Raw genomic sequence first — 10,229 nt, forward strand, 5'->3', positions numbered from 1 at the left:
TATAGAACCTACCACCCACCAGGTAGCTATTTCAACCCCCATCACCTTTCTCAGGAACCCTAGTAGCCAGAAAAATCTCTTCCATCTCACTGATCCCAAATCTTCCCATGTTGCAGCCAGAAACCACCTGGGGGGTTGGTAATATTTAAAAAAGAACTCTTTAAAACATTTGCAAAGTTTTCTGTTGTAAAAGTACTGTGCTTTGAAAGTGATGCTCTCTCTTTCAGAAAACAGTTCGTAGGGATTCTTTTGCTAAAGCAGTTTGTAGTTGCTCCCCTGGGTGTGTGTCTTCCATTAAGGCAATGATCTCAGAATTCTTGCTACAAAAGCCCGAACAAAATGCTAAATCCCTTCAAGCATCCCTGAACAGGCAGATATATTGGTGGTCAGCTGCGGAGGGCAGCTTGGAAACTGAAATCAATCTGCTTTAGCTTCTGTGCTTTAGCAATATTTTCTTAAATTGCTCTTCTCTGTTGCTAGTTGCTTTAAGGCACCTTCTGTTGAAGGGAAAATTTGTGCATGTAAGCCCCAAGAAACCCCTACCTAGTATGGAAACCTGAAATCAAAAATTCATTTCAAAGGAGGAAATAGAAAGGGGAGAAATTTGTGGATGAAAATAATTCTCCCTTTTACCTTGCAAAAGTCACCAGGCAGAGTCTTCACTTAGGCTGGTATCAAATAATGATTCATTCATCAGGATTGAATTGAAAACTCTTGAGTGCCAGAAAGGATTCCTGAAAAAGGAAAGGGATGGTGACTGCCGTGTTTCATAACTCCAGTGGGTGCCACTTACAACTGGAGGGACATGGAGAAGGCTCCAAAGGATGGTTCCCTGGTAGCAAATAAAACAGGTGGCAAAAAGGAGGTCTAGCAAACAGGTTGAAACCAGAGTAGGGCATGAATTTGCTCTGGATAATAAAATTAGGTAGCATTGAAGGTGCGGGTGTCTGTTTGGAGCTCCAGTTCTGCAAGGTCCAGGAAAGCAAATCCAGCAGAAGACAGAAAAACCCAGCTCAGTCCCGGGTACTGATATATTGCTAAGGAAGCAGGGGATGTTGATAGGAAGTTAATATAGGGACTTGGGGACCCCATACCGTAAGACCAACTTATAATGAGGGGACTAGAGAGAAAAGCAAGTCTGGAGTGGAGAAACGGAGGCAGAGCTTGCAGATGCGGGATTTAGTTGTCCTAGCTGGAGGAGCAGGAAAAGGTCCACGTATTGAGTTGGGAGCTTATGGGACTGATGCTGCTTGCATGTCTCAAACTCCTATTGTACTTCTTACAAACAAGCTTGAAAACCTGGAATTTTCAACTTTTTGACAATAGAAAGTACCAAACTGACTCCCAGAACACATAGACAATATAATCAAACCAATTACCAAATAAGAAATTGAGAAAATTGTTGAAGACAAATTCTCCCCTAAAAGCACCAGGCCCAAATTGTTTCTTGGGGAAGGAGTGGGTTGGAGAAATGTTGGTAAAATGATACAAAATTCCAGTTAACAGGAGGAATTAGTTCAAGAGATCTATTGTACAGCATGTTAACTATAGTCAATAACAAGTACCAGATTCTTGAAAGTCACTGGGACAGTAGATTTTGAGTGTTCTCACCACAAAATAATGATAAGTATGTGAGATAGTATATATGTTAATTAGTTCAATTTAGTCATTCCACAATTTATACTCATTTCAAAACATAATGTTGTATATAACAAATATGTAAGGTATTTATTTGTCAATTAAAAGTTAATTAATTTAAAAGGAAACATAAATTATGTAACAGTGAAAGGCAGAAACTGATAAATCTGTAACACATGTGGAATTAAAAATGTACAAAGGCCTAAAACAGGGAGGAAGATCCCTTCCAATGAAAGACCCTTGGGGATGTTTCATTAACAAACTAACATGTAGTATTGGTTATTGATTCAACAACAGCAAGAAATATTCTGGCTTTACCCATTCAGAGCTCTTTTAGTTGGCTCCCATGTCCCCTTGACATGTACCCATTTTTGTAGGGAGTTTTCAAAGCACTTTCCTATTTTCTGACACTGCAAGATGCTTCAGTCTCACTTTATATAATTCCTGCCTTGGTCCTAGAATCAGCAATTTCTTCAAGGAGTCCTGATTCCTTTTACTGGAGAATACTAAAAGAAACCATTGACAAATCCCAGGTCATGCAGATTTCCCCATTTGTTTCTAAAAGTTTTATAGTTTTAGCTCTTAAATTTAGGTCTTTGGTTCATTTTGAGTTAATGTTTATATGAGATTAAAGTTAGGAGTCAAACCTCATTGTTTTGCATGTGGATATTTCAGTTTTCCAGCATTTTTTGTTGAAGACAATTGTTCTATTTCCATTCAATGGTCTTGAAACCCTTGTCAAATATAAATTGATATAGATGTGAGTGTTTATTTCTGTGCTCTCAATTCTCTTCCATTGGTCTGTATTTCTGTCCTTAGTCCAATACCACACTCTTTTGATTACTGTAACTTTAAGTAAGTTGTAAAATCAGGAAGTATGAACGTTCCAACTTTGTTTTCTTTCTCAAGATTGTTTTGGCTATTTTGTCACCCTTGCAATCCCATATTAATTTTAGAATCAGCTTCTCCATTTCTGCAAAAACAAAACAAAACAAAACAATAACAGGGCATTGACATTAGGTTTGAGATGGCATTAAAACTATATTTTTTTTAGGTAGTATTGCTAACAATATGTAGTCGGCCAATTCTTGAACCAGGTGTCTCCCATTTATTTAGGTCTTCTTTAATTTATTTCAGCAGTGTTATGTAGTTTTCAGCAGGCAAGTCTTGTGTTTTCTTGGTTAAATTTATTCCTAAGTATTTTATTCTTTTTGATGCTATCGTAAATGAAATTGTTTTCTTAATTTCCTCTTTGAATCATTCAATACTAGTGTATAGAAATATGCTAAAATCACCCAATACATTGTTACTGTTATTACTGGGAACAATTTTAAGTCTATTAGGAAGGGATGACTTTCAAGCTCTTTAAATATTGGAGCTGAAACTACAAGTGTTCAATTCTATTAGATTTTAAAGGAACAGAGTACTTTAATGCTATTTAATCTGTTTCAGAGCATAGAGAAAGAAGAAAAGCTTCCAAACAGATACCAAAAACTGACAAAACTATACCCAATTCTCAATTATTAACACTAATGCAAAAGTACTAAATTAGATGTTAGCAAATAGAACCCATCAACTAATTAAAAGAAAAATACACCAAGAAAGTGGGTTTTATACCAGAAAGTCAAAGAAATTTCAATATTAGGAAATCCATTAACACAATTAAACATGGAAAAAATTTATAATCATTTCCATAAACAACAGTATTCATTTTATGAAATTAAATGGTCATGCTTGATTAGTAAATGGAAGCTATTACTAACAAGACAAAATAAACTGAGAAAGATTGAAAAAGAAACAGAAAGTGAGGAAGGAAAATACTAGCATCCTGCTAAATGGCAAGATACTAGAAGTATTACTATTAAAGTCTGAAATAAGGCAAGGATATCCACTATCATCTCTATTATTTAACATTATTTGTGGGCACTTCCTAGTACAAATAGATAAGGATTTTAAAAAACGCCATCAACATTGGAAAGTAGTTAAAATTTTCATTTTTCATAGATGATATAATTGTTTACCTTAAAGCAACAGAAGAAATACATGTAAATTATTAAAAACAGTAAGAATATTCTCTTCTTTTTCCTTCCTCTTCTCTTGGAGTTGGTGGTGTAATAGATTTAGAAGGTGGCAAAGTGAGGAGGCAATGGGCTGAGGAAATGGCAATAGGTCCATTAGCTGAGGAGGTCACTAATATAGTCAGGAAATTGATTATATACAAGAGTATTGAACATATTAGTAAATATATTGAGAATAATAGGAGCTAGCTTTCTCGCTGTCAGAAAGTGATTTACAAACGTGGGGAGGGAAAAGGCTAGAAAGATTCCTGGTGTTTGGGATTTTAATTGGAGCTATCAATAGGTACTCATGCTTTACACACATACACACACACACTCACACACACAGAGAAATATAGATATGTGTGCAGTGTGAATGTGTTGTGTACTCACACACATATACAAACACATATTTCCTATGTCTGTTAGAGGCCACTAAGTGAACAGATCTTGGGTTCTAAATATTACCCCCTCTAAAAGGACTTAGGGATCCTTGTAAAATGATTGATTCTAGAACTGGAGCAGGGAAAGTACATGATCCTGGAAGATGTTGTTGTTTTTGAAAGTAAGGAGGAGATCAAAGAATGATAGAGATGTGCGTAAAGAACACTGGAGCAGGTCTGAAAGGTCTCTCACTAGCTCCTATATCCAAATATAAGATAATTTTAGTGTCAAAATAAATAATGTTAGCAAAGGATAACAATCAAGTGAATAATATAGGAATCCATCCATGAGTCCATACCGAAATTTCAAAATGAAAGAAATAAAAAGAAAATGAGGACGTGAAACTTCTTTTTTTTTTTTTTTTTTTTTGAGACGGAGTCTGGCTCTGTCACCCAGGCTGGAGTGCAGTGGCGCAATCTCGGCTCACTGCAAGCTCCGCCTCCCGGGTTCACGCCATTCTCCTGCCTCAGCCTCTCTGAGTAGCTGGGACTACAGGCGCCCACCACCACGCCCGGCTAATTTTTTTGTGTATTTTTAGTAGAGACGGGGTTTCACCGTGGTCTCGATCTCCTGACCTCGTGATCCGCCCACTTCGGCCTCCCAAAGTGCTGGGATTACAAGCGTGAGCCACCACGCCCGGCCGAAACTTCTTTAGAGTGGAATGTTAACTAATGAATGTAGAAGGAATGATATAAAGATAAACATCACCACTTAAGAATGACCATAGTAGTGGTTGATTTAGGCAGCGATCATCATCAATGAATGCTAACGCAGGTGAGTGAGTGTTTGAAGAACAGAATAGTAGAATAGACTCAGAGGATCTCCTTACAAAATACATAACAATTACAAGGAGAAAAAATATGACTCCTTGTTGGGGAAACATGGCAGACACCATCTTGCCCAGGTAATGAACATTATCATCATCACTGGTGCAACAGAGTTGCCATAATACCCCCCTTGGTGCATTACTCTGCTTACAGTACAGTATCATTACTACAGTCTTCTTGCCAGGAAACGTGACCTGAGTTTGGACAGGAGTAGTTACCAAATAAACAAGGGTTGAGGGACATCATACAAAATGAAAGACATGTACTCTTTATACTGTCAAGATCATGAAAGTCAAGGAAAGACTGAGGAAATGTTCTAGAATTTAGGAGACTAAAAATACATGAAAACTAAATGTAACACGTGACTCTGGATTGGCTCCTGGACCACAGAATAGAAAGAGACATGGTTGGGATACCTGGAAAAATTTGAATGAAGTCTTTGGGTTGGGTCGTAGTGCTGTATCAGTGTTTATTTGCTGATTTGGATATTTCTATTTGTGACTATGAAAGATATTGTCCTTGCTTTTGGGAAGCACACAGTGGCATATTTTGGGGTGGTTGGGCATAAGGTCTGAACCTTGCTCTCAATTCAATTGTTTTTTTTTTTTTTTTCTTTTTTTTTTTTTTATTATACTTTAGGGTTTTAGGGTACATATGCACAATGTGCAGGTTTGTTACATATGTATCCATGTGCCATGTTGATTTCCTGCACCCATTAACTCGTCATTTAGCATTAGGTGTATCTCCTAATGCTGTCCCTCCCCCCTCCCCCCACCCCACAACAGTCCCCGGAGCGTGATGTTCCTCTTCCTGTGTCCATGAGTTCTCATTGTTCAATTCCCACCTATGAGTGAGAACATGCGGTGTTTGGTTTTTTGTCCTTGCGATAGTTTACTGAGAATGATGTTTTCCAGTTTCATCCATGTCCCTACAAAGGACACGAACTCATCATTTTTTATGGCTGCATAGTATTCCATGGTGTATATGTGCCACATTTTCTTAATCCAGTCTATCGTTGTTGGACATTTGGGTTGGTTCCAACTCTTTGCTATTGTGAATAGTGCCGCAATAAACATACGTGTGCATGTGTCTTTATAGCAGCATGATTTATAGTCCTTTGGGTATATACCCAGTAATGGGATGTGGTGCTGGGAAAACTGGCTAGCCATATGTAGAAAGCTGAAACTGGATCCCTTCCTTACACCTTATACAAAAATTAATTCAAGATGGATTAAAGACTTATATGTTAGACCTAAAACCATTAAAATCCTACAAGAAAACCTAGGCAATACCATTCAGGACATAGGCGTGGGCAAGGACTTCATGTCTAAAACACCAAAAGCAATGGCAACAAAAGCCAAAATCGACAAATGGGATCTCATTAAACTAAAGAGCTTCTGCACAGCAAAAGAAACTATCATCAGAGTGAACAGGCAACCTACACAATGGGAGAAAATTTTTGCAACCTACTCAATTGGTTTTTTAAAAGAATTTTTTTAAGCAAGTAGTGGTTTTGTTTGTTTGTTTTCTAAAGAGCAGTAGTACTCATTTTAAAAGAGTTGTGTGTTTGTGTGTGTGTGTGTATGTGTGTGGAGAGAGGGGGGAAAAAGAGAGCAAATATGCTAAAATGCTAGCAGTTGTCTAATATGAGTAAAAAATATGTGAATTTTTTATTCTGTTTTTTCAATTTTTAGTAACGTTGCAATATTTCAAAATAAATTATATAAAAAGCCCCACCACACAATGTTGTAATTTAGACCTAAGAAAATCATTGAAATAAATATACTGTAACTAGAAAAAATGATTACTATAAATATTTTCTTAGCACATAAGGTGATTATCATTTTAATGTTAAGATTTTGATATCATTCAAAATTAATCCAAATAAGCTGAATGTAGTGGCTAATGCTTGAAATACCAGAAACTCAGGACCCCATCTCTTAAAAAATATTAAAAATTAGTTGGGTGCCTGTAGTCGCAGCTACTTTGGAGGCTGAGGCCAAAGGATCACTGGAGTTTAAGAGTTCAAGGCTGCAGTGAGACATGACAGTGCCACTGCACTCCAGCCTGGGTGACAGAATGAAACCTTGTCTCTAAAGAACAAAAGAAAAAAACTAAGAAATTAATCAAAATGTATAGTTCATTTATGTAAGATATAGGCTTACATATATATTTAGTTCTTTCTTTTTTTTAGACAGGATCTCACTCCGTCAATCAAGCTGGAGTGCAGTGGTGCAATCACAGCTCATTGCAGCCTTGACCCCCCAGGCTCAAGTGATTCTCCCACCTCAGCCTCCCAAGTAGCTGGGACCACAGGCGCATACCACTACAATTGGCTAATTTTTTTATTTTTTGTGGAGATAGGGTCTTGCTATGTTGCCCAGGCTGGTATATTTAGTTCTTTAAAGGATAGCAGAAATTAGTAAGATGGATGACATAAAGATAAAAATTTAAAAATGCATGCGTTGCTACATAAATACATCTTTTAGATGTCATGAAAAAAGACATTACATTTACAGTTGCAACTGTAACAGCAAACACCAAAAAAATGAACTCTAGGAATAAAGCTACTGAGAAATGTGCAGGGCCCACATGAAAAATATTTAAAACATCAGGTTGTGTCATAAAACTACATTTAAGTAAATGGAAAGATATACTTAAAATTTAATTATAATATTAATATCATCCTATTAAAACAGGTAACATTTTTAAAAAATTAATCAAGCTTATTTAAAAATTTCTCTGGAAAAAACCTGAAGAACACAACCAAGGCCTTTCTACAAAAAAAATCAATAATGAAACAATAATGAAATACAACATTTCATGTATAATAAGGTAAAGGTAAAACAAATCTCAATGACACTGGTTTATGAGATCAATGAGACAAAATAGAGAGCCAAAAAGAGACCCAAGTCATGTTAGAATTTGGTATATGAAAAAGATGGCACTTAAAATAAGTAGGAAAAATAATAGATGGCTTTATCAACAAATGTTGGGGAGACAAATGGATTTTCCAATGGAAAAAATAAAGTTGGCTCCCAATCTTACTCCATACGCCAAAATAAATTTGAAGTGGATCAAAGGTGTGAGTTAAAAATGAAAACAAAGTACTAGAAGCCAACATGGGGTATCTTGTCTTCAATTCCAGAGTGGAGAACTTTTTAAGTATGATACAAACCCAGAAGCCATAAAAGAAAAGACAGATAAATTAATTATTCAAATATGTATGAACTTCTGGAAAAATGGAATGTATGTATTGTTTCCTATTTCTCCTGCAAAGTACAGATAAAATCCCTGGAGATTATATATGAAACAACCAGAAGAAGACAGAAAGGTGAAAAGAAAAAGGCAGACAGGATAGAGACCTCAGGACCAAGGAATGGCATTGTGGTGAGTTCCTTGGGTATTCTTTTTGCTTCTTATTTCCAATCCAGGTAACAAAGACACCGTAAATATAAAATCATCAAAGGCCACTACCAAAAAAAGAAGTGGTAAGAAAAGCCTATTCTCTCTAGCTAAAAAAGAAAACTTTTAGACAATAAGCAGTCTCTGACCACATACCACAGAAAATGTTTTACCCACTCCCACTCCTGCGAGCAAAGACCAAATGAAGAACTTAGACTTGAACCTTCCCTGCACTAAAACAAGGTGCCCTGACATCCTTGTCAGGGTGATGTCATAGGCCAGTGGGAAGTAGAGACTTCCACCACTGTTGGCAATAATGAGACATAATGATAATATTGGCCACATAGGGAGCAGTAAAATTTAAATAAAATCGAGAATATCATAACAACTGAAATATCCAGATTTCAACAAAAAATTATACCAAGAACTAGAAAAATCTCAACTTGCAAAAAGTAAGACAATCAAATCAACAGATACCAACCCAATGTCGACAGATATATAATTATCTTATAGGGACTTATCATCATACATTATAATAATGTTTCAACAGAAAATTACAAACACACGAAACGAATAAAAAAGTAGAAAATCTCATCAAAGGAATAGAAATTCTCAGCAAAAATTAAAGATATAAGAAACAGCTCATGGAAACATTAGAACTGAACAATACAATAGCTGATTTTAAAAAATGAATTAATGGGCTCAGCAGCAGAACAGACAGGACTGAGGAAGAACTCATTAAACTTGAATATAGAACAATAGAAATTACTCACTTTGAATAACAGGGGAAAAATGCAAAGAGTCCAGGGACACACGGCACTATAAAAAAAAATAACTAGCATTCTGGTTGTTAGAATCTCAGAAGAGTGGGGAAAACCTAAAAAGTTTGAAGTTTTAGGTAAAAAGGAAAAAGAGTGAATATATAATGGCCAAGAATTTCCCAAATTTGGGCCCAATGTAGTGGCTGATACCTGTAATTCCAGCACATTAGGAGACTTTGCAGGAGGATCAGTTGAGGCCTGGAGTTTGAGATGAGCCTGATCAACATAGCGAGACCCCATCCCTTTTTGTAAATTATAAAATATATAATAAAGATTTTGAAAGAATTTTCCAAATGTGGCAGAAGACACAAACCAACAGATTCAAGAAGTTGAGCAAACCCGAAACAAGATAAATTCAAAGGTGCACATCATAATTAAACTTCAGAAAACTAAAGTCAAAGAAAAAAATTAAAAAGCCACTAGAGAAAAATGACATCTCATCTATAGGGGAATACCAATTAGAACTAAAGGGAGTTCCTCATTAGAAACTACGGAAGGTGTAAGAAAGTGGCACAATATTTTTCAAGTGCTGAAAGAAAAGAACTGTCAGCTCAATAATCTATATACAGTAAAAACATCCTTCAAGAAAGAAAGAGAAATCAATACCTTCTCAAATGAAGAAAATCTAAGAGATTTTTTTTTACCAGACCTACCCTAAAGAATGGCTAAAGAAGTTCTCTAAAGAGAATAGAAATGATTTTTTTAAATCTTGGACTATCAGGAAGGAAGAAAGAACAAAAAGAGAGAATATATGGATAAATATAATTGAACACTCTCTAATGTGTTTGTGGTGGAGAAAACATCTAATACAATTATATATTATATGGAGGAGGATAAAAATATGTGAAGAGAGGTAAATTTTCTATACATCACTTGAACAGGTAAAATACTGGCACAAGTATAATTACATAAGTTATGTATATATAATGTAATAACTAATGCAACTAGTGAGGAAGTTATACAAAGAGATATACTCTTTGTATATAGAAACACTATAGATACTACACTTGATCTTAGCCAAAAGGCCAAGAAGGGAT

The 10,229-nt window shown here is 35.8% G+C and overlaps 1 pseudogene; it reads right to left on the reverse strand.

The window, feature by feature from the left end:
- Positions 1–10,142: 10,142 nt before the first annotated feature.
- LOC129476635 (uncharacterized) lies at positions 10,143–10,229 on the reverse strand (annotated as a pseudogene).

This window comes from Symphalangus syndactylus, chromosome X (genome assembly GCF_028878055.3).
Source record: "Symphalangus syndactylus isolate Jambi chromosome X, NHGRI_mSymSyn1-v2.1_pri, whole genome shotgun sequence".
Lineage (NCBI taxonomy): Eukaryota > Metazoa > Chordata > Mammalia > Primates > Hylobatidae > Symphalangus > Symphalangus syndactylus.